The sequence below is a fragment of the Falco cherrug genome, chromosome 13 (genome assembly GCF_023634085.1).
Source record: "Falco cherrug isolate bFalChe1 chromosome 13, bFalChe1.pri, whole genome shotgun sequence".
Lineage (NCBI taxonomy): Eukaryota > Metazoa > Chordata > Aves > Falconiformes > Falconidae > Falco > Falco cherrug.
Window position 1 is genome coordinate 34,843,465 of NC_073709.1, and position 21,156 is coordinate 34,864,620.

The 21,156-nt window shown below is 46.3% G+C and overlaps 1 protein-coding gene across 1 annotated transcript in view; it reads left to right on the top strand.

The window, feature by feature from the left end:
• Window positions 1–21,156, top strand: part of SYNDIG1 (synapse differentiation inducing 1) — a 76,418-nt gene that overhangs the window by 52,743 nt on the left and 2,519 nt on the right. The gene's annotated exons all lie outside the window — the stretch shown is intronic.

Sequence of the window (21,156 nt, forward strand, 5' to 3'; positions counted from 1 at the left end):
TGGTTCACCTTTCACCTGCCATTCGGCCATGCTGGGTATGCTAGTGGTCTCCTGCATTTGCATCCCAAAGAAATCAAGCTTTGCACCAGATCTTGACAACCCCAAGGCTCTTCTTCCAAATGGCCTCTACTCTAGGAATTTCAGGCATGAACTCCTTCCTGGCTTTCTTACAGCAAAATTAAACTGATGGCTGTTGGTAGGAAGTGCTCCAAGGAGGAAGAGTGTCTCTGCTTTGCCGAATATCTAGTGCAAGAGGGACAGGAGTATCAGTGGGGAGGATCCTGGGCTGTAAAGGTCACTATTGTCACCTACCTCTTTTGGGTTTACACATGTCTTCATACCCCTGTTTGCTTGGATTTCAATAATATCAGCAATGCCTAAGTCCAATTTTCTATAATTATTACATTCCATTTTAAATACATTTTTTTTTCTAAGTGCTAACAGGACCTTGTGGCTTGTGGTCTCATGAGATATATTTCATCTTTTATGCTTTGCTGTAGGCATCAATCCATCTTGCTTCCCATCCTTGGCAATACCACGTGCACGTCCCACCTCATCTGTCTGTACCTCACAGAAGATGCACTCACTGGGACTCAGTAGGTGGAGGTGTTCATGCAGACGTGTCAGGTCCCCCCTCCTCAGCCCCCCATATTCCCCCAAACATCTCTGTTCTTTGGACAAGGCACTGAAAACTTCAGAATTTTTATTGGAAATTGCAAGTGCAACAGTAAATCACAGTATAATGTTAATGGAAATAAAGAAAGAAGTTGGGTGTGAGAAATGCTATCCCTAGGTGAATATCCTTCTGACCTGAAGAGGTTGATATCATGTTGGAATAACCTTTCCAGCAAGGCTCAATTATGGATAAGCTTCACATTGCCCTTGCTACTATGAAAGGAAAGCACTTCTTCAGTAGAAAGAGGAAAATTGAGCACTGCTCTTGTCTCTAATAGAATTAGTCAGCCTGCCTTTGCAGCTGCTGAAGTAGGAAATCCAGTGTTAAAAAGGAGCAGCTGAACTGAAAAAGAAAGAATTTAGCATTAGAGTTCAAGACCAAAGGCATTCTCATCAACATATAATCTTGGACTGTAAGACGTCACACATGAACATCTTCAACAGGATTATCATTTCCTATGTGCACTCAGCCAGCTCCTCTCTGCCACCTCAGCCAAATTAAACAGTGATTTTTCCATACCGAAGCTGGGAGAAATCAACAGACTTTGTGCCAAAATGGGCACAAACCTACAAAGGAATTCAGATCTAAAAGGCTTCTCTAAGGAATCAGATTTAAAGGTCTCTAAGGAACCTGTTCAGACTTTCTCAAGCCACTGGGAAGTGTCCCATCCATTTCACCTGGCTTCAGATCAGACCCCAGAAAAGCCAGAACTGAACAGGACGCCCTGGGAAGAGGCCCTGAACTCAGGACCCCACTTGGAGCCAGTCAGTAGACCTCACAAGCCCTGTTGCTGGCAGGTATCAGAGGGCAACCATCCCTCAAAGGCTGTATGACCAGTGATGTAATTTCACATCCCTCCATCCAACTTGTGTGCAGAGCTACAGTGGGAGTCAGATGTTGCTGCCTGCAAGGCAGGGAGACAACACAATGATGAACATAAATCAGCCTCATTCCACTCAAATAAGCACAGCTCCTTTGCCTTACCCTCCCAATGGCATTTCTGCAAAATCAAAACCTTCTGACACTGTTCAGCTCCCAGAGAAGCAGCTACATGTAAAATGTAAACATCAATGCTATATAACCTATCCATCTGCATGGTTAGGACCAAAGAGAAGGGGAAAAACAAAGCAAAGAGCTGGCTGGGAAGATGTTCCCTTGCACTAGCACTCCAGTGTCTCACAAAGCGGGTGTTTTCCTCTGGAGATAATTTAAGGCTCTCCAAAAGCACTGGGAATCTGTAAGAAGAGAGCAAGGTAGCCCCAAATTGCTGTAGCCATTCCTTTCATTACCTTCCTTACTGTGGGCAAGGACGAGAACCTTCATTCTCTCTCACATGAAGAGGAAAGCAAGGTGATTTTTAAAGACCACTGGAGTGACTCGGCCCAATTGCTCCAACGGCAGCGATGGCACCTGAAACATGCTCGAGATTGCTGTCATGACCTGGTGCTTTGCTCTGAGCCACATGCTTGCAAATAATAAAGCCATTTTTTCTCCCTACTGAAGGGCTTGTTTGAAAGGGGATTAATTCCAGCCTGGTGACACAGCTTCTTCTGTTTTCAGTATTAATGATTTTCTTTCTGTGGAGCCATATCACTGCCAGTGTCTCAGCTGGTTCACAGTTCACACCCCCTCCAGCCCAGAAGTGGTGATGGTCAGATAAATGACCACCTCGGTGTGCCAGAAAGCAGCTCCCCTGCTTTGGTAAATATGTGGGGTTAAAAGTGTCCTGTTCATCACTCATCACCCAGTAAACAGCTTTAGCAATGTGCCTTTGCTGCCTGGCTGGTGTACGGAACTATGCACGTTCTCTCATTCCCTGTGAAGTTCCTGCATGCCCAATACCTCATCCAGTTTCATCTCATTGAACATCTCATCCAGCTGCTCATTCCAGCAGAAGACATTACTGTATGAATCCGGATTGCTCATCGCTACATCCCTGGCCTTGTCTGGGGCTGAGTCTCCTGCCTGCATTCCCAGGAGCCTGGAGAGCATTTCCTCCACTGCTTTTTGCTCTACTGAGGTGAACCTCCAGGCGTGTCTTTCCCACCAGGGGGACATACTGCCCCTCATGGGACTTCTCAGCAGAAAAAAATGATAGAAATGTTGTTATCAGCCTCCTATGAGTAGCTCAGCAGCTCCAGCAGCTAGCCCAAGAACTTGAGCGAGGAGGTTTGGTGGATCTGAGTCAGGACATGGCACTGGGAGAGAGACCAAGTTCCTTTCCTTGCAAAGGTATGCCCCAAAGCACAATGCTGTGCTCCCTCACCCAGCTCCTCCTGCACGGTGTAGGGAAATGAAATTTGCAGGAGTGTGTTGCCCTCCTCATGGGCGAGCAGGACAGCCCCTGCTTGACTGAAATTGTTCATTTCCCATCAGATGAACTGGTGGTCCCTCATCATCCTTTTGTGCCTGGGCCAAGTACGCACATTCAAAAGTCATCCGGTGGCAGTAGGGGTCTGACCTAACTGATATCTCACTGGTGGGCTTAGGATCCCCTTTGTTAGGCATTGGAGGGACAGCTATGTAGAGGAATGAAGGCAGGTTAATTAACATTGATAATATACAGCTGTGGGCTGGCTTCAGGGGCGGTGGGTTGGCTGATGTGGGTAAGGTGCAGCTGTGGCTGGTTCCTGCTAAGTAGTGAAATAGCTGTAAGGGGTTTGGAAGAGGAGCAGCTGATGAAGAGAGACCTGGAAGAAGCAGAGGGAGGAGAAAGAGTGTGCCCTGGGTGAGGAGAGACAAGAAGACAGCAGAGGGACTGGCCTGAGGAGAATGAAGAAACACAAACAGTAGATGAGCTGTAAGACCTTGTGGGGGGTTGGTGGCCGTGCTGGGGTGAGGCATGGGAACTACTTACTGAGGTTAACTTGGTATGTGATGGTAAAAGACCTTGTTGCAGCCAGCTGGTTTTGAGAGTGCTGTGACACAGCTATACAGAATATTTTTTTCTGTAGATTGCTGTCACCAGTCTCTGCAACATCCCCTGCCCAGGGCTCTTTGTCCTGTTGCCTAACACCAAACTGCAGAAGGGATGTTTCAGTCTGTGGTCCTGCCAAAGAGGGGAGGTAGCACAGTGGAGAGACAGGGGCCACATCTGTCCCAGTCTGGAGCCCAGCAGAGACCAAGGCATATCGAGTGGTGTGCACACAGCTGGTAATCTGCCCTGCTGCCCAGGGCTCCTAAAATCAGTTGTGGCTGTTCCATACCAGCTTCCAGAGGTGTGAGGAGGCCTTCTGTCTTCAAAACCTCCTGTTTGCTGGCACTCCACTCCCTCCTTATCACCCCAGATGTCTCTAGACACTTGAAGTCCCTTTTTTCTGCCCAGTACCAGCCTGTGGGACATACTTGCTCATGTCCCCTGAAAGAGTTTCTTCAGGTGGTTACTTTTCTCAACTGTTGTTCACCCTCTGGCTTGCAGATACCACAGAGCACGTCTGAAATCAGTCTCAGCTGGAGGTTTGAAATGTCACAGAGACATTTTCTGAGGGAATCAGGGACAAAGTCATGCAGCACCCACTCCCATCAGCAGTGGTGGAGCTGTGCCCTGTGAGAGTGATTTCCCATCTCTGCAAGTTTTGCACATGGGTGCTGCTGTGTGTGCGAGGAACTGCTAACTCCACTGAGCAGGAATTACTACCTGTAATTATACTAGAAAGAAGTATTTCCTCCATCAGCAGACAGCTTTTCTGTAGTGGGAGATAGAAACGTCAGCAAAAGTGCAATATATCTTCCCTGACAGTGTTTTTGCAGCAAGCATCCTGCTACTGTAAGAACCTCATCTCTGAATTGAAAGGGAACAAAGGCTCGGAGAGTACCCTGTGATAAAATTTGTATCCTGTTCCAGAAATGGTCAGATCCTGGCCTTGTGCTGTTTTCTGGTGGAGGAGAGAAGTGTGGACAATTAACTTAGTGTCATTAGGATGCTTTTGATAATGCCTGTATCTTTTTTTATTGCCACCAGCACTTGTCCGGGACAAGGATCCCTGTTGTGCTAGGTACTCTACAAATCAAAGCTAACACCTTGGAACTGATAAGAAAAATGCAGGAGCCTCTCCTGAAGGGCTTACAGAAGTGAGAAGAGACAGAGAGGGAGTGGAAGGAGACAGTGGGGGACGGTCACCAAGGCAGACAGTTGCTTTAGGCCTCTGGCTGCATAGCTATCATGAAGTCATTTAGCCTTGAGCAAATAATGAAATCAGTTGTTCATGAATATTTTAGCGGAATATTTTCTGAAAGGATGTATTTCAATCATGAAGCGTGTATTAGCCCAGTGGGGCTGAGAGATGAAAGAGAGAAGGGGGAGGAGGTGAGGAGAGCAAGCAAGCTCTGAAATAATTATCAAATCCCTCCCACGTGAACGGCTTCCTGCTGAAATCTTCTCATGGACAAACGCGACAGAGATACCAGACCAGGACAGGCTTTGTGCCTCGCTAGTGCGGCATGCCTGTAGATCCACCGTTGCACTGTGGAAGATGTTTAAGCATCCACACAGTTTCTCTCTCTGCATCAAGACTTTCATGCTGCTCCCTTGCTACCACCTCTGGATGTGGCCCATCCTCTCCCATACCCTCTCGTGTAAAGCTGATGCCAGGTGAGTAAGAGGGGTCTGTTGCTCCTCATGCCCCCTCACCACATGGTAAGAATCACTCTGAGCAAGTCCTGAGGACTTGGACTCCGGGGGCAGGCTGGATCTCCTTCGCTACTGTGCTCTTACTCAGGAATCATCGAATTGTTTCAGTTGGAAAAGACCTTTGAGATCACCAAGTCCAACCATTAACCCAGCACCTGTGTCCCCAAGCACCACATGTACGTGGTTTTTGAACACCTCCAGGGATGGTGATTCCACCACCTCCCTGGGCAGCCTGTCCCAGTGCTTGGCCACCGCTTCCATGAAGAAGTTTTTCCTAATACCCAACCTAAACCTGTCCTGGTGTAACTTGAGGCTCTTTCCTCCTGTCCTGTCACTTGTTATCTGGGAGAAGAGACTGACAGACACCCCCTGCCCACAGCCCCTGTCAGGCAGCTGCAGAGAGCAATAATGTCTCCCCTGAGCCCCCTCCTCTCTAGGCTGCCCACCCCCCATCAGACAGGTGCCCCAGCCCCATCTCCCATCCCTGGACACACTCCAGCCCTTCACTCCCTCCGTCAGCGAGGTGCCCACCCTGGAGGAAGGTCCTAACAACGGCTGGGCATTGCTGGGCCCTCTGTCTGTCCCAAGCTGGATGAGCTCTTGGGAAAACCCTGACAGGAGCAAACTACAGAAACACGGCCCGTGACCTGTCAGATCCCAAGGCACAGTGGTTCCTGGCCTGCCCCGGGCTGAGGTGAAGCCCAGGGTGACCCCGTTGCCCGGGGCGGGCAGGGGGCACAGGCCCGTGTGCTGTCGGCAGCCCAGCGGATGGATGGCAGCTCCTGCTGGAGTAGCGGCATGCTGATCCCCGCTGGGTTTTGCAGGAAAAGCAAAGGCAGGCGTATAGCCTTCCTCTGCATGCCTGGGTGCAAGGAGTCCTGGACACAAGGCAGCCAAACTAAAGGGACTTGCACGTGAAAGGGGCTTTCTCGGTAGCGGCTGTCATCCTGCCAGATGACCAGGGTAGCACACCCCCGTACCTTAACGGGAAGGGTCTGGAGAGCAAGAAGAAAAGTCCTTTCAAATCAAAGGGAGGCAGCTCTGACTCCTGAAGTTTGCATTTCACAGGAGTCCTCCTCTGTTCAACCAGGGTGTCCTGCTGAGGCTTTTATCTATCTTCACAGGAAAAGTGTGGCATATGGGTTGCGTCCCCCCGCAGTGAACGTGTTTGTGCATTCCCTGCCTCGCCACAGCAGCCCCGCGTGGTGCAGGATGTGCAGCAGGGACACGCACACAGACACACCGCTCTCCCACGGGCAAGGACCTGCTGCCGGCTGTTGAGGCTTGACCTGCCTGCTGCCAGACAAGCCGGCTGGCTGGGGAGGGCAGCTTTTGGGTTTAATTTTTCATTGCTTCTGGCAGACACAGCAACACCAGTGAAATCACAGGGAGCAAGATACTGGCTATATGTATGCAACACAATAAAGGAGAGGGAAAGAGAAAAGCAGACTTTGTGTTCTTGTTTGTACACTCTGGAGTAATTTGATATAAAAAAAACTTGGCCAGGTTGTTGATGACCCCTCAGAGCCACTAAGAAGGATCCTTATTAGCAATCTCTGCTCTCCCTGTTGGACAATGAGGACTTATATTTGTATGCTAATGGGTTTCCACTGAGGAGGAGCCCTACCCCTGTGAGGCAGTTTGTTAACGGGAGAAGAGACCTTTGGGATGGCCTCTTCCTTCCACCAGTTAGCATCAAAGCAGCAAATATTCTGACCAGGGGCCCCGTGAATTGAAAATAAAACAGTCCCGGCATGCCAATGTAAGTATTGCTGCATCTCTGCTCCATCCTGCTCCTTTCTCTTAGCATGGCAATAGGAGATCTGGGAAGCAAGCCTGCAGCAAGAAAATATATTACAGGGTGGTTACTGCAGGCGTTAGGAAGATGCTGCAAGAAGAGAGAGTACCAAAGCCAGAGAATCCTTGGGGAAACATGTCTCAAGCCAGTTTGCTTTCTTCCCGAGGGCAGGAATACAAGCTGACTTAGGCACGATGAAGGCACGTTAGCAGGATGTTCTTGCCTTCATGGAGGTGAAACCAGCAGCTCTGTGCTGCGAGACCTGCACTTACTCTTTTGCTTAAGATGCTGCAGGTATGGGGTCTTCCTTGTCTTTCTGTGATGCCAGCAGACAAACTGGGTTGGGAGGGGCTGTTACTGGTGCTCGGACAGGTAACTCAGCAGCAGCTTTTCTGGAGAGCTCTCCTGATCTATCACCAACTTAATGTCCTGCTCACAGTGCAGCAGCAGAATGAGCAAAGCCTTTCCAGCTCGCTCTGGCTGCTGCTGGGCTCCTTCCAGCTGCCCGCCCCTGGGGAGGTAGTGCTGATGCCTTCTATACACCCACGCCCCAGCTCGGCAGAGAGCTTTTTCCCTGCTGAAACAGTGTAAGAACACAGCATACCGCACCTTCCACCCTTCAGACAGCCTGCACCCGTTTAAAAGGATGGAGAGAACGTCCACAAATGACAAAAGCAGGGTTGCTGTTTCGATAGAAGACAGAGGGTGAACCAGGAGCTGAGGAGCAGCAGGAGGAGCAGAAATGACTAACAAGGGTAAGAAGTCTCCAGGGAAGAGCAAAGGCTGAGATAAAGCCCACACACCAAGCCCTGCACCACTGAAATGCAGGACTGGCTGCAGGTGAAGGAGGGAGGACTTTTGTACACAAGAGATTAGGGGCTGGTATGTGCTGGTGTGACAGCACTGCAAGGTGTTACTGCTGGAGAACATGGAGTTCTTGCCTTGCAGATGCTGAGTCATAAGAAAGACAGAGCAGTCATTTCAGGGTGTTGACAGCTTGATACAAGGTTAGACCTTCCATTTCCGTGCCAACAGCAATGGTGACAAATACAAATTAATTGGTCCAGGTCAGCTGATGAACTTTCCCTGTAGTGAAAAATGAGATCTTGTTGAGTTCCTCCTCTACTGAGTATGGGGTTGAATCAAGAGATGAGCACGTCCTTCAGTTTCTCAGCCTGTGCAGAGGTGTTGCTGCCATTAGTAGATGCTGGTGGGTGACTGGGTAGGATGCCTGTCTTACAGCACTCCTTATTCATTCTTTCCCCATCCAAGGATGGGTTTAGGGGTTAGGCATGGAGGATGGAGAATCTCTTCTCTGTACTTCAGGGATCACACCACCTAATGTGGTTTCCAGGTCTCCCCCAGAGTATGAGCAGCATAGCCAGGAATTATTTTCTTAGTGTCTCCCTTCTAGGCTAGGTGTTTTCCAAGGTACCAAAGGCAGCTTCAGGTTTGCATCCAGCAACAGGCACAAAATACCCCATAGGGAAGATCACTACTCCATACTCCACAGGAGTTTGTTCACTCAAAGCCACTCCAGCCCCAACAAGAGAAACAGCTTCCTCAGAAGGGTCATACTTATGAAGCAGCAGCACATGTTCATTACTGAAAATCAATTAAAAATTGACTGCATAATGACCAATATTGGAGCCAAATGAGAATTTATGCACCAAGTTTTGCTGATTTGCTAAGAATGTGTGTGCATATATATATACATGCACAGACACAGATGTTTAATATGCATTTCAGAAAGGAGTTGTTTTGAGAAATTTCTTGTCTCAAAAGGTTTTCAAAACCATTTTGAAAAGGCAGGAGCATCCTGCATCAATACATTTTCAAGCAGAACAAAACCAATCCTTTTTATCAATTGGAACAAAATTCTTCATCTGAAAAGTTCAGTTAATGTGTATCTATAGAAAAAAAAACAACAAAGAAAAGCAAAGTGGAATATTTTAAAACTGTCTATATGAAATTGTTAAATTAATTTCCGTGATTTTTTAAAAAAATCTAGTATCACACACTTGTCTTCATCATATTTTTTTACGCTTGTTTTCTGCCCTTGGTCAGAAATGTATGGAGACAACAGTCCCTTATGCTCTTCTCCAACATTTTTCAGGGCATCAAACAAACAAACAAAAAGTATATACAATTAAATGAAATGTTTTTCTTAACCAAACTAAGACATTTTGGTTTACGTGGGGAGGAGATGTTAATCATTTCAATTAGAAGAGAAAGGTAACACATCAGCTTTTTAAAATCAGTCACCTTAATGTGTGCCAGAAAGAGTTAATCTTGCTCAGAGCTATTCTCTGTCACTGCTCACAGGGGATCCCCGAGCTTTGAGACACCTGAAACAAGACTTCTGTGACAGCCCGCTGGGTCTGCTGCTGTCATCTGGGCTTGGAACCCAAGCCAGGAGGCAGGAGAATGCTGGCTATGAGAGCAGGGAGCTGCTGCTGGTGTCCAGGCGTGGTGGTGGGTAGAAAGAGAAGGGACTGAAGCTTGGATCCTGCTTTTTTTCCCCTGCCACAAGTGGCTGGGCTCTGTGGGGCCATGCCTGGCACTTCCAGCTTGCCCTTGGGAAGGAAGACCATCAGCAGTTTGCAGGAATTGAATTCAGGGCTCGCTGCTGTTTAGCTGTCTTACAGCTCTGTCATGTGCAAGGGCATCCCTGATGCAATCAATAGCAAATGATGGCCATAGGCATTTCCTTGCTGGTACCATGCATGCATAACCCATACCCTAGGGTAATTTACAGCTTGTGTTCATTTTCTGTGGCCTTTGTGGATGTCTGTCTGCCTGTCCATTTGCCCATCAGCCTTCATTGAGAACTTTTCAATCCATTGGCCAATTTTGCTCATCAGGCAAATAAAGCAGCAGGTCTCCCGTAGATGATGAAGTCCATTTGTTGTGCATATAAGCTGGTGATGAGGGCAAGGAGGGGGATGCTCAGCCCATCCCATCCCTCATGCTGGACAGCTCTCTTCCACCATCCAAGCTGCACAGACACACAAACTATCTGGCATTCCTGCAAGCAGGGGGGTCCCTTCAGCATTTCTCACTGTGTCAGATGTACCCGTCTAACAGCAGACCCCAAATTAATTCAGTCACTTTCCTCTTGGAGCTCCTAAATGAAACTCCTAGCCTCTTTTCAAAAACAAAGCCTTTCTTTGCAGAGAACAACAGCCTTGTCCATACCCTGGCAGTTAACTTATTGCAGAGCTGGCCGACGCAAAAAGCTCTGGGAGTGTAAACAGATTTGCCTCTTAAAGCGATATGATTAAACCGGCAATTGTTCTGTGTTAGCACTCTGAATCCTTTGTGAGTTAGTTAGATTTCTTTCTGATTGATGTTAAAATAAAATAAAAATAAAAATTTAGTGGCATCGGGATACCTTTCAGAATGAGTTTGCTGCAGCTTCTGCCTTTCCTTGCAGGATCACCCCAATTCTCTCTTCCTGCCTCCGTTTCCCTGTTTTTACACAAAGGTGGTTTGGCTGATTTAAAAATCTGAATAAAACCTGGGCATTATCCTTTAATTTAAATCAAACCAAGGGACCATGGTGAAGAATGGAGGGGTTGGAGATGCATGGGTTAATGCCAGCAAGTGATCCAGGCTCCATGCAGCAGCAAGTCCTGTCTGCTCATCTGTAGCACTCCCCACCACAAGCAAGACTAGACTTCCAAGTCTCCTTGATATCAAGCCTTACCATCTACCTACTGAGATGCAAATCCTCATCTACCACAGGTCACACAGCCCCACTGAGCTGCCCTTGATGGGCATTTAGTCCTAGGGCTGAAATAGCAATTTCCAATGAGAAATATGTAAAAGACACTGATAGCTCGCCAGAGGATTCTGCAAACTGAGAGACGCTGTAATTTTGAGCTTTATTCTGTAGCCACATTGGATCAACATGAATCCTTCCAGCATCTCCAGAGAACTGAGAACCTGGTCTATTGGCACTGACAGGAAATTTTGTTTCAGTTTGGCTTCATTCCTGGCCACATGTAAATCAAAAGCAACTCCCTAATATTTTATTTAGACGGGGCTCTAAGTGGGGTATATTCCCACTTAAGTTCTTCTCCTTGCAAGAGTGCTGCAGGTTCATCAGGCTTTTAATTACTTGCTGTTATCTCCAGTTATAAAACAAATCCACTAAACTTTCTGGTGTACTGAAGAGGTGATGTGTTTAAAAGACACAAAGCCTGTCACTCTGCTTGGCCCCCAAGATTTTTTCTGTTGGATTAAATATGTTGGGAATCCCAGAAAATCTTTCTTCCAGCATGTGCTTGTCAGACATTTTCCTGATATCCCACTCACCACAATCCACAGAGCACGTCAGAGAAGCAGGTTTCTCCCTCTGTATTAATCACCCTTCCAGTCATGTGGTCCTTTGTGGCCTGCTAAAGCCAGTTGCATCACTTATGTTACCTCTCCAGGAGAGGGGGGGAAAAGAGCATTAAGGTTTAAAGAGAACAAAGAAGTCACCCAGGAAAAAAATACAGTTTTGGGGTTTTGTTCCTAGTTTTGTCATTTTTGTGGGCTTCGAGGAAATAGAAGGCATGGAAAAGGGCACAGAGGTCTCACATGGAAGAGGTAATCTTCATCATTTAATCTTTGGTGGACGTACCTGAAGTAAACTATCGAAAAGTTGAGTTCATTTGAAGTAAACATACTCCTTGAAGGAAGAGGATTAAGTTACCTCAATTCATTGTTGGATGCTTCAGAGTCCGCAGTGCCTGATAATTTCTTACCATACTCATTAACATATCAAATGACGAAATGTTTCTCAAAAATGCCTTGTGTTGGGTCACCTGCCTAGAAAGATCCCACCACATCATCGGTGGGGATTAGAGGAATTCCAGAGTTTGCAGGCTGGTCTCACAAATGGTACCCCAAGGAGAATCCTCCAGAGACACTTCCATATAACTGATGTGGTAGCCACCCCACGTGCTGGGAAAAAACACTGCCCTAAAAACTGGGCTCTGCCGACAGCAGATCAGAAAGAGCTATTCTGAATGTCCTCTACACATGCAATTGGGAGTAGGTAAAGAGCAGTGTAACACAGATTACATGTAGAACCATCATGGCTGATGGTAATACAAAGTTGAGAAAGCTACTGGTATCAACAAACAAGAGTGAATCTTACCTCAGGAATTTTTAATCTGATCTCAAAAATCATTAATGGCCTATCAGATAGGGGATTGTGTAATTCACTTAAACCCCAGAGATTTAGTTTCAATTCAAAAAGGGGCACCTGCAGGTGAGAAAATGGAGAGTTCAGAACTGGAGGAACTCATTCTGTGATCAAATCTCTTCCTGTCAGGAGGAGAAACTACCCCAGAGACACTTTCAAACCTACATGACTGTGACCCTCTTTTCCCATTCTTGTCCTCCCCGAAATGTGGCTCAGGGTGCCCAAGGCAGAAACCCCTATCACCTCCCTGTCCTGCCACCCTTCTCTTGTCTGTTCCCAGAGTGGAAGGTGGAGGTCCAGGGCTGGACTTTCTGGCAGTACTGGGCAGCATCTCCTACCCTTTCCCCTGCTGTGTGACTCATGTTGGAGGGAAGAGAGTCCAGGGCCACTGCAGTGAATGTAAAGTAACTGCTGACATGGTCTTCCTCCCATCACAAATGAGGAAGAAGACCAGAGGCAGACAGAAGGAACCAGAGCAAAACAAAGGCAGGTCACACCAAATGGCAGAGAGCCTCACCATGTTCCTCGCACTTGGTCCTGTGGACATTTTGAATTGCAACAATACCACACAATGGCCTGCTCATCCACCCCAAGAGACAGAAAACTGTGCCCCCAACTTGGAGGTGGGGATTGATGCCACTCCTCCACAAGACACATACCCACATGGCTTGGTGGGGTCATATGGCCATCCTCATGGACAGAAAAGGCCCCAACAGTGGGGTCTGAGATCCACAGTTACCCAGGTTAAGACCACACACTGCACCTTGATAGAAATGGAGTTGGAGGGTCACGGAGCAGTACTGTTGGATGTGGACAGAGGGAATCCACTCTCTATACCAACCTATCCACAGCAGGTCCTTCAACAAAGCCCTAACAAAGTCATCACAGGGCTTTAAAAGCCCTGGTTTTGCCTGTGAAAGAGAGGAATTTCTCCAGGCATATTTGTGTATAAACAAATTGGCTGTTGAATAACACCTTGCACAACTTTGTACAGCTTCAAGTCTTCACAGCATCACAGAATGGTTGAGGTTGGAAATGACCTCTGGAGGTCATCTAGACCATCCTCCCTGCTCAAGCAGGGTGAGATAGAGCAGGTTTCTCAGGTCCATGTCCAGTGGTGTTTTGAATATCTCCAAGAATTGAGACTCCACAGCCTCTTGGTGACCTCTGTTGCTGACTGTGCACCAGATGCAACATGAAGAGACTGTGACATTCCCAAAATGCAGACTCATCTGCGGCACTGTCCAGTCAGTCCCAATACAGATCAGGACACCACGGGCAAATGGTTCCTTGTGATGTCCCCTGAGCTGTGGGCAACTTCTTGCCACTCATGAATTACAATCTGAAAAATAGGAATCACTTCCAGATTTCCCTTCCTGAGTAATGCTCACTTTTAAACTGTGTCTTCAAACAAAGGAAGAAACCAACAGCCAAATAAAGGAACCCCTTGGGACTGAATTGGTCACTAATAATTGGTTGATAAACTTAGTGATACCAGGTAGCTGCATCCAGCCTCTAGGCAGATCATGTGTATGTCTGTGTGTGTGGACACAAACCCATGTCAGCTGCATGTAAGTCTGTGCAGGCACACGTCTGTGTGTGTGCAAACTGGGCTTCACTGCTTGTCACCTTTCCCACATTTTCTTCATCACAAAAAGGCAACGTCTGCTTATGGCCTAGAGGCAAAGTGGAGGGGGGAACTCATCTTCTTTATCGTAAACATCCAAATTCCTGTATATGCCAGGAAAACAGAATTGCCCTGATATCACAGGCTGAGGTCTCATTCTCTCAAGTGCAATCAAATGAACTGCTGTTGCTGTGGAGCTTATCTAAAAACATCTCTCTGCATTCTGCTCATTCAGGACTTTTATGCCTGCTGTTCTCATTATTACGCTCTTGTTTTTCCAAGTATCGAAATCTCACTCGGACATTTATAGTTTTATCTGCACTTGAATACACAATCAAGCACCACAGGCAGCACCAGCCGGGGGCTGAATCATGTCCTCGCCTACGTCATATTTTCAAATTTCAGCAGAAAACATTGATACCAAGATGATCCAATGGCTGAAACCCAGATGCTATGAAAGTTGATCATGCAGGAGAGGCAGATTCATGCTGGTCTCCGTTTACACCCTCTTCTCCCCATTCACACTTTCTTCTCCTGAGCATTTCATGGGTTTCCAGGGATAAATATTGTTCCCAGTACATCCCCTTCCACTGATACAACATCATTAAATTTGGTGGCAGTAGGAATCCCATTATTCAGGCCACTTGTTTTCACGTGCCACAGGAGCTTGGTAGGTTTTTGTCAAGGCTGGCAGTTCATATGCAGGATAAGGGAGGTGATGCTCACAAAGAAGGAAATGCCACTTGGAGGGCTGGATGGAGAAAGGTTATGTTAAACTGCACATGGACTTGAAGTGCAATACCAAAGGCTCCTCCAGACACAGCATGGTCACCAGCCCGTCCTTTCTTGCCTGCCTTACAACAGGTGACTGTTCCTACCTCCACCGTGATGAGCCTGTGGTTTGTTTCACTGCCTTGCTGAGCAGTCGTGGTAAGGAAGGGGGCAAGGGAGGTCAGAGGGGATGCTGGTGGGCAGCAGTGTGAATCCAGTGCGGTGCATTCACATTGCATGGTGGTATGCTCTGGCCACTGAGGGCACAAGCCTGTTTCCTAGAATGTGGATTCATTATTGAAAGAAATCTTTCAGGGAAAGTTTTCACACTGGGTTTTGTTTTGTCACTGAGGTGCAGCGGAGCACTCAGGACATCTGGCAGAGCCTTGAGCAAAGCAGCAGCAGCTGCATATGCCAGTTTATCCCCTCTCCATGTGTTAATGAAACACTGGTGACATCCCTGTATCATCCTTTTTTCACTCCTACCCAAGCACTCATAGTGTCTCAGCGTTGCTCCAGGGGAAGTTCCACGTGGGCTAAGCATTTACTGTCTCACAGTCCTTATCAGTGATCCCAACTGGATCTCAGTGCTACCAGACAGTGAGATAGCAGGATATGGTCAAGATCTTATGCTTTTTATCTTCTAAATGCCCAGGGTGGGGTTGATCCCTCACTGAAAGAAAGACATCAATCCCAAACAAGTTATCTATCAACACTGAAGTGTGGATGGGAATTTCCTGAAGATGATCCAGTAATTGCTTTTGGACACTGAGGCCGAAGACTGAAGACTAGACCAGACTGGATGCCTTCCTTTGAAGAGGAAAAGAAATTTAAGCATCTGTAGAGATGAATTCCAGCACTGAGCCTAGGAGGTGTGTGTATCTGTTTAGAAGGGCTTGCATTTCAAGCGATGCCTGCTCCCCACTGCTCCCACAGTAAGCTCCAAACAGAGAATGTCTGCTTGAGACTCATGTCCTTTTCCTGGGCCAACTTCCCAGCAGAAATGATGGTAACCTCCAGAAGACAGAAACCTCTTTGGTACCTGAAAGGCAGGTTGCCACAGGCTGAAGTTTCTGTTATGCTATGGAAATTTGCAAACGACTGACAGAGCGAAGAACTTTGTCATTTATTTAGTTCATCATTTCTGCCTGCGGAGCTGCTTGATGGGACTCCATGGTCCCTCTCCTCAGGACTGACAACTCTTCTGCCATGTCCAACCCCTACGCCAGGTGTCTGCCAGCCCCATGCTTTACCCTGCTGCCTGGCACCTCTCTGCTATCATTCATGGTCCAGAGGCAAATCCAGAATTCACCTTTTCCCCCATCTGTATCTTTAGCAAAGACTCTGAAGTCTTTTTCTCACCATAGTGAAAATACATGGTGTAAGCCTGCATGTGGAAGATACTGCCCAGAAGTCTGAAATCAGCAGAAGTATATGTTGAGCAAGTTAAAAACAGTAGCCAGAGCTTTTGGCTAGAAGAAGGATAAGAGGATGTACTGGAGCAGAGGCATTTTCTGTATAAGTTACTCTTCATTCTGTGGCTTTTTTTTTGCATGACACTTGAGGAGGAAGGCTCAGGGTCTGGCCAGTGGCTCCATGGAGCTTCTGCATCCCTGCTCCCTGCTGGCCATTTCCACCCATGAAAAGAAATCTTCCCATTACCGGACCAAAGGGGTCAGGATACACTCTTCTTCTCCTACACGAAGCCATTCCTGCTTTCCAGCCTCAGGGAGATGAGGGAGGATTAATAATTGTGATCAATGTGTTTCTTGTTCTCAGATACAGCATACCAGAAGGTATTTTTTGAGTATGATATATGAACTACTGTGAGATGTAGCAGAATTTTTTGGCCTTGCAGCTGTGGAGGTACAGTATTCATCTTCTCTCAGCCTATAAAACATGCAGCCCAGAGACATGATGAATATGTTTTGCAGAAGCTGAAGTAGAAATTCCAGGGAAGTTCCTTGAAAGTGTTTCTCTACAAGACGACATTCATTTTGTTAGTTAAACAAACTAAGACAAACCTTTCAGATCTCCTTACCCCTTCTTCCCCTGCCCCTCCTCACTTTCTGGCGTACTTCCAAAGCCTCTAAAGAGGTGATTGACTGGGGGCTGGTATTTGCTCAAGCCCCTGTTTTCAGCTGTGGAGTCCCTAGCCTTCATCACAATCTGTTCCAGAAGCTGGCAAGTTGATAGTCATATCTGGGCATCCAGAGGACACAGACCAAGGGAGAACCAAGAGGCAGGGGTAGTCCAGGGACACAGACCCTTAGCAAGAGAAGTATTTAATCTGACTGTGCAGTGAGGGGACTTCCCTGGTGCTGTGTGATGAATTATCCCACACTCATAATTCATCCCATGTCTTGCACTTGTCCCCTGCTCTGTTTATCAAACCTGTTGGTCCTGCTGCTGCCCAAAGACTGTATGAAATTGGTTCATCAATCATCTGGCTGCCATCCACAGTCTTGCCAGGGAAGAGAAGAAGTGAATGGATAGAAGTACCATGAAACTCCACAGATAATATAATTTTGATTAGGAAAAGTGCTTACTTCTGCAGCCACTTTTAAGCCCATTAGAATAGCTGTTTGTATTCTTTACTACTTAAATTAAGGCACTTAGTTTGAAAAGGCTGTAATGAATCAAGCCCTTTGCTAGCAGGGCATTTGGATCTTCATTCTTGTACCTGGCTGCATTACCCTCCAGAGTCAAGCATGATGGGCTAGTTAATACCTGCTAAATATTCTGCCCAGCAATATTCGTATCTGGGGCTTTGCTTTTCAGAGCAAAGAAGTAACAAGAGCAAATACAGTTTTAGAGAGTCCCAGAGCTGAATCTGTGAAGAGGAGCTCACAGAAATCCATTTCCAGCTGGGTATGAATGGCTGGACATTGCATGTGGAGAAACACATTTGTACCATTTGGCACATCAGCCCCAGAGGCTTGACAAGGGCCCTGGTGGTGCACATTACCCCATTCCCCCCCCCCCCCAACTGAGCAGGAGCACCTGGGTGGATGCAGGGATCTGTAGTCTCAGGCAAGGCTTCTGCATAGAGCAGGGTGCCCGTGGCAGCCAGGGCTGCACAGAGCGTGCCCATCACAGGCACTGTGGGCATACAGCATGGGGCTGTTCAGTGAAGGCGGAGACAGCATCAGTCTAACACATCCTGCTTTGCAATGGTTTGCAGACTAGAACACCATAAATGTGACCTCATTTTTAACCAGAATTTGGTGGGGTATTTTCTTTATTCAATATTTTTATCTGAAATACTTCTTTTTCCCTCTAATGTGTCAAAAATGAAGACTGGATTTGTTTTGATGCCTGAGGTCCCGGTTTTGTGGCTGGCAACAATTACCAGGAAGGGTCCGCAACAGATGCCACTTTCTGTACTTGTACCTATTTTGGTTCTCGTGACTTGAATCACTGTGTCTGCTTGTCTGTCTGTGGTGTTTGATCATGGGCTTAGGTCGCCAGTCCTTCTGTGTAGACAAATTTTATCTTTCAGCTAACAGTACCCGAGGTACTGACACTGTGAAGATAAGTGAACAGCCTGACCACTGTCTACATTGAGATATCTGGGTTTCTTTTTAGGTTTAATAACCATTGTCATCACATTTTCTACCACCTCAAGGAAAAACTGGTGAGACCGGGTCTGACTGGGCTCTCTAATCTACATAAGACAATTCTTGTCTTCATTTCCCACATAGAGTTTGCTAGAGCACAGGCATCCCTGGTGTGCAAGCCCCCAGACAGAGCATCACTTTCCTGTGTCAGGCATCAAATGGGCTGTGTCATAAGATGGGTACCAAAATTAAGGGACTTCCTCAAAGTGCACAGAGATGCCAAAGACCTGATCCTGTTTAAAACAATTCAGGAAAAACTGCTTATTAGTTGCCAGATGCTAACCTATTAAAATTGGCCTTATTTGCATTTTGTGTAGTAACTACTTTCCAGATCTGTTTAGCTTAAACCTGCAGAAATGCTGTAATTCGCGTTTAGTGACATTGGGGAGTAATGGAATGGTTTTGCTAATTAGGGAATAGCAACAAAGAGTTTTCTCAGTGATAAGCAAATCCTTTCAGACTACTCTTAACACTGATGGAAAATGGTTTCTGCATTGATTATTTCTCCATCTCAGTGGAAACTTTTCTGAATGGAATAAAGGAGGAATAGAAGATCGTCCTTTCTGTGTGCCCATACCAATGCACTCGACATTCAGAATTCAATATAGGAGGGGTTTGATTTTGCTAAGTCACAAAATGTGCGTGAAGTTTAAAGAAAAAAAATAACCAACCCACACTCAGATTAGGTAATTTGTCGGAAACTAGAACTTCTATGAAAGTGCAGTCCTGTTCCTCAAGCAAAATCAAGTGATATTGTAATGACAGTAGCTGCAGAGTTCAGCAACTCTATGGCAGCACGTGACTAAGACAAGACATCTGGTTTTGGCTGGGCTGAATGTTTTAACAAAAAGCTGGATTAGCACCATAGGTCAAACCCTTTCACAAAGGTCAGGGCTGTCCTCAGAGAACTCATCAAGAAAAAAAGCTATTCTTTGTGAGCAGGTTTGTTGCTAGGTTGAAGATCCTATCAGAAAAAAGGCTATTAGTGCTTGACAAATCAGCCTTCTGAATCCCTTTGGGTCATGCAACACATCATTTTGGGTAGAGCCGACATCTTTTATTGAATCCAACCAAGACAAACTGTCAAATTTTCAGATTATGTGACATTTTGGTTAATGGTTTCTTTTCCTTTTGAGTTTCCATCTATTTTTAAGTGAAAAAGTACTGGTTTGAAACTGCTAAAAGTTTCATTTAAAAGAGGTCATCCCAAAATGTTGCAGAATTTTCTGTAACATAACGCAACATTTCAGAAATGTCAGATTGAAATGTTCCAGCTCTTTCAAAAATTTGCTCCATTTTGGGGCTTGAAACTGGTTACCTCGGTTTATCCAAAAGCTCAAATAGCTTCAGTGCTGTGCATTTACCTCCACCTGACAAATCCAACCCAACTTCAGTGAATAGGAGCCTCTCTGTTTGAAGCCTTTTATTAATGCTGTGATGGGTAGCAGATGCTCAAAGAAAATCTTTGAGGAGAGCTAATGGCCAACTCTTTCTAAAGCTTTCTCTCCTTTCCTTGCCAACACTTTTAAGTGACCCTAACATATATGTCTATCATCCTCAAAGCCCCTGGCATTTTTTCAGAAAGGGCTTTTCTTTTGAGCGTTTGGCAGTCCTAGACAAGAATCTCACAAAATCCTTGGTCACCCTGCCGAGAGGCCTGGCCAGACACCCTCTGCAAAGTGAGTAGGATGCCTTCTCCATCTAAACTAAAGGACTTGACGCTAGATGTAAACCTGGAAGCTGTTTATATGTTGCTGTTTTGAAATTATCATTTTCCTCCTGCCTGCAGCCTCGTTTCTCTCTCTTTTAGTATGTATTGTTTGACATTGTTTCTGCCTGCAACATTTATAAGGCATTGTGCTTAAAAAATTAGGTTGATGAATGAGAAGAGATGGTTCTCCTAATAGTCATTGACAGAAAGGCCAGAAGCCTTTTATTCAGTGTGTCATTTGGCTGCTGTAAATTGTTCTGAGTAGCAACATAGTAAAAAAAAAAGATGAAAACAGAGCAACAGATGACACTGAAGCAGAAGTGTCCCAGCAAATCAAGCATTTGTGAAGAAATACAATTAAAAGCATTACAAATTCTTCACTCGTAACAAGGGAACAAAGACTGTCTTAGAACTTATGGACCTCATATGCTTCTACAAGACCTTTCTGGTTGGTGACAGATCTGTTACTGCTTGCCAGGTCACCCTACTGATATCGCATCATGGCCTGTAAAAATGATGTCCTGCTTTCATCACGCTGTGAGACTGAGACCCACTGAAATGGCATTAGGTGGTCTTCTCAATGGGTGGATCAGTCCTGTCCAATTTTAACTTTCCTTTGCCTGTTTTGAGCAGTGATTTTGCTTTTGTCTTGGGTCCTGGGCTTGAAGGTGTCTAGAAGGGTGTATTAGAAGGACTGATATTTGAATACTTCTCAAACTCCAGATGTAGCTTTCTGCAGTGACCATCCCGTTGATGCCAGGTGACCATGGGATCATCACAGGAGACAATCCGCAGTCAGCTGCAATTCTGCTTCCTGTGTTCATTACTGACAGCTGTACTAACAAGCTGTAACTTTTTGAGGTTCATTGTGCTCAAGCCAAAATGCCTGACCAGTAACTCTGGGAAATTCGGCTGATCGGGTTGAATTCAAGGCACCTGCTTGGGTACTCAAAGCTACATCTAAGATGTGATACAATTACCAGAGCTTTGGATTAGTCTTCTGAGCTACTGGGAACCGTAGCAGAAGACACAAAAGCCACTTCTAATATCATCAAAATGGAAACTCTTCTTCCAGCTGACACATCCAACGGAATGCACCACCCCCAAGAGACAAGAGCATGGCTCT